Below are 3,538 nucleotides of genomic sequence, written 5' to 3'. Positions count from 1 at the left end.
ATGGGAAGCTCTACCTAGTCCAGGATTATTATTGTCTTAATGAGAGTACTATTAAAAACAAATACTTGCTCCCCCTGATTTAGGAGCTCATTGATAAGACACATACATCTAGGGTTTTTACTAAGTTGGATGTTTGATAGGGGTACAATAATATTCAGATCTAAGACAGAGATGAGTAGAAGGCTGTATTCTGAACTAATTACAGATTGTACAAACTGACTATAATGTTCTTCAGACTAACTAACTTGCTTACAATGTTCCAGTCATTCATGAATCACATCCTCACAGATCTGATTGACTCAGAGCATGTTAGTGTGTATCTGGACAACATTCTGATCTTCACCCAGACAGTCAAGCACTATTACTAACTAATCTGAGTAGTTCTACAACAGTTCTGAGATAATAAACTGTTCCTCTAAGAAGTAAAGTACTCTTTTGTGTAGGAGTCAGTAGATTATCTGAGCTTTGTGATTGGTGGAGGAGAGGTCTGTATAGATCTAGCAAAGGTAACTACAGTTTGGAACTGGCTACAACCTCAGAACCTGAAACAGGTCTAAGCATTCCTTAGGTTTGTAAACTACTACTAATGCTTTATTTAAGACTTTAGTACCATTGCCTGGCCCCTTCATGATCTTACTAGCAAAGATGTTCCTTAGTAATAGGATGATTAGTAACAGTCTGTGTTCAAATCCCTCAAGCAGACCATTACTAGCAAGCCTGTATTAGCAGTTCTGACAGTTGTAGACAAGTTCTGAGTTGAAGCTAACTCTTCTGACTTTGTAAATAGAGTAGTACTGTCCTAGTTCATTGACAGAAAGTAGTGTCTGATAGTGTTCTGATCAGAATCCCTCTCTGTAACAGAACAGAACTACCCTATCTATAATAAGGAACTCCTCACAATTGTCTGTTCCCTGGAGGAGTAGTGTCAATATCTCCTTAGTACTGTACAGAAGTTTGAGATTTAGAGTGATCACCTTAATCTCTAGTACTTCTGAGTGTCTCAGAAGCTCAACTACTACTAAGCCTACTAGATGTTAAAACTATAGGACTATGACTTTGTACTAACCTACAAGTCTGGAACACAAATGACAAAAGCTGATTTACTCTTAAGACAAGTAGGTTATGAAAGGGGGGAGAATGATAATGAAAATCTTGTTCTCCTAGACAATTCCTGTTTTGTATCCAAGACAATCCAAGAGATCTGACTTGAATCTAAGAATGTTGACTTTGTCACTCACATACAGTAAGCTCTAAGACACACACAGGACCAAGTCATAGTGAAGCAACTAGAGAAGTAGGCAAGGGATTAGGAGGAGGATAAGGATGGACAGGTTTACTAGGAAGGCTGACTGTATGTTCTAAAGGATCAGAAGCTGTAGGAGGACATTGTCTGAGCTCATTACAACAATTTAACTGTAGAACATCTGGGCTGACACAAAACACAGGAACTCATTACTCAGAACTACTAGTAGCTTAGAATGTAGAGGGAAATCCTAAAGTACATGACTAGTTACAATATGTGCTAACAGACTAAGGCTTACCAGACAAGGGTTTAGACTCTCCTACATCTGTATTAGATCCTGGATCACTCTTAGGAAGAAGTCTTGGTGGACCTGATTAGTAAGCTACCTGAGTCTCAGAGTTACAACACTATTTGTGTGATTGTTGACTGATTCTCTAAGCAAGTCCACACAGTTCTGACCCAAACAGAACTCACTTCTGAAGGTATAGTGTGTATTTATTAGAATCATGTCTTCTAGTTGTACAGACTCTCTCAGAAGCTCATTCATGATTACAGACTGTAATTCAAGTCAAAATTCATACAGGACTTGTATACACTTCTCAGAATTCAAGGGAACCCTTCTACTACATATCACCTACAAACTGACAGTCAAACTGAGCAAGTTAATCAGGAGATCAAACTCTACCTCTAAATGTTTATCAATCATTAGTAATCAGATTGGTCTGAATAGTTAGCTCTGACAGAATTTGTGTATAATAACTAGCAACACTCTATAACAGAACAATCCCTGTTCTTCCTCAATCATGAAAGACATCTGTACTAGGAGACAGTTCTGAACCAGAACAGTAGTTCTGAATCTGTAACAGACTTTACAGAATGGATGTACAGAACCAGGGAGGATACACAAGCTCTTTTAGAAAAGGTAGTATAGGTTATAAAGTAGAACTATGATTGGAAGAGGTCTGTGACTAAGGATTACCAGCCTAGTGACAAAGTTATACTAGAAGCTACTAACCTGACCATAGATTGCCTAATAAAGAAGTTGGACAACAAGTGCTTCAGACCCTTTATTATTGAAAAGAAGGTTGGCACCTCTGTCTACAAACTCTAACTTCTAGCAACATGGAAGCACATACACTTAGTGTTTAACAAGGTTCTACTGTCTTAATACTACAATCCAGGTTTTCCTTTACAACAAAGACCCCTACCACCTCTACCAGAACTTATCAGTTCCAAACCAGAATACAAAGTAGAGTACATAGCAGATACTAAGCTAGTGTACAGAAAGCTCAAGTTCCTTATCTACTAGAAGGGATACCTAGTTGAAGAACACACTTGAGAACCTGCTAAGAATCTCACCCATACTACTAAGGTGATCTAAGACTTTTATCAACTTTATCTAGGTGCTCTGTATCAACTCTGCCTTACAGATTTCCAAACCCTACCATTCTGACCTATACTCAAGCTACTAACCAAGCCTAATGCTCACCAATCAGGACAATTGGTTTTAGAGGGGGGGTGATGTTACAGTTCTCTACTCTTGTACCTTCAGTTCTAAGGGTTCTACACCCTTCTGTACTGGAACTCAGGACTTCTGTTCCTCAGGGGCACTGTTTATAAACTATATACATACTGACTCTTACTACTACCCTTCCTTACTTTATCATTCCATTCCTTTGACCACCCCTTCATTCTTTGTATCATTCTATAGTCTCTTACCCTTTGTCCATCCCTTCATTCTTTGTACCTTTATCTTTGACATTCCTTTCTTTCATTCTTTATAGCTTATTATTCTTAAGTGGCTCATACTCCCTGAGTACTCTTGTGTAGTTTAGTATATATAGGTGTACAAGATCAGACTGGTCCTGTAGTCTTGATCTTGTCTACTCTAGGTAGTCCTGTACTCTTAGGCTCACTCTATATACTCTACTCTTGTCTCACTCTCTCTCTCTACCTGTTCTACAAGTTCCAACTACATTCCAGTACTTACATTCTGTATTTCTGTTGTGTAGGATAGTTGTAGCCTGGGTCCCCTTGCTGAGCCTTCAGGTCCCCTCTATACTGTTGCTGACAAAAACCTGAAGAGATAAAAGAAAAATATTATACTTACTTAAGGAGAAACTACATAGTTAGCTAGGAACTCTTTGTACAAAGACAAAGGACTATCAAAGCTAGTAAAGAGTCAGAGTCAATACTCTAAAGCTTTATACTTGAGAAGGACTAGTACTAGTAAAGGAAAGGGAACTGAGAGCTCTGAGGAGAGACTATAGGAAAGTAGTCTCCTTTATACACTTT

Source organism: Fomitiporia mediterranea, assembly GCF_000271605.1.
Source record: "Fomitiporia mediterranea MF3/22 unplaced genomic scaffold FOMMEscaffold_2, whole genome shotgun sequence".
NCBI classification, from domain to species: domain Eukaryota; kingdom Fungi; phylum Basidiomycota; class Agaricomycetes; order Hymenochaetales; family Hymenochaetaceae; genus Fomitiporia; species Fomitiporia mediterranea.
Note: the sequence above shows the minus strand (reverse complement) of the source record.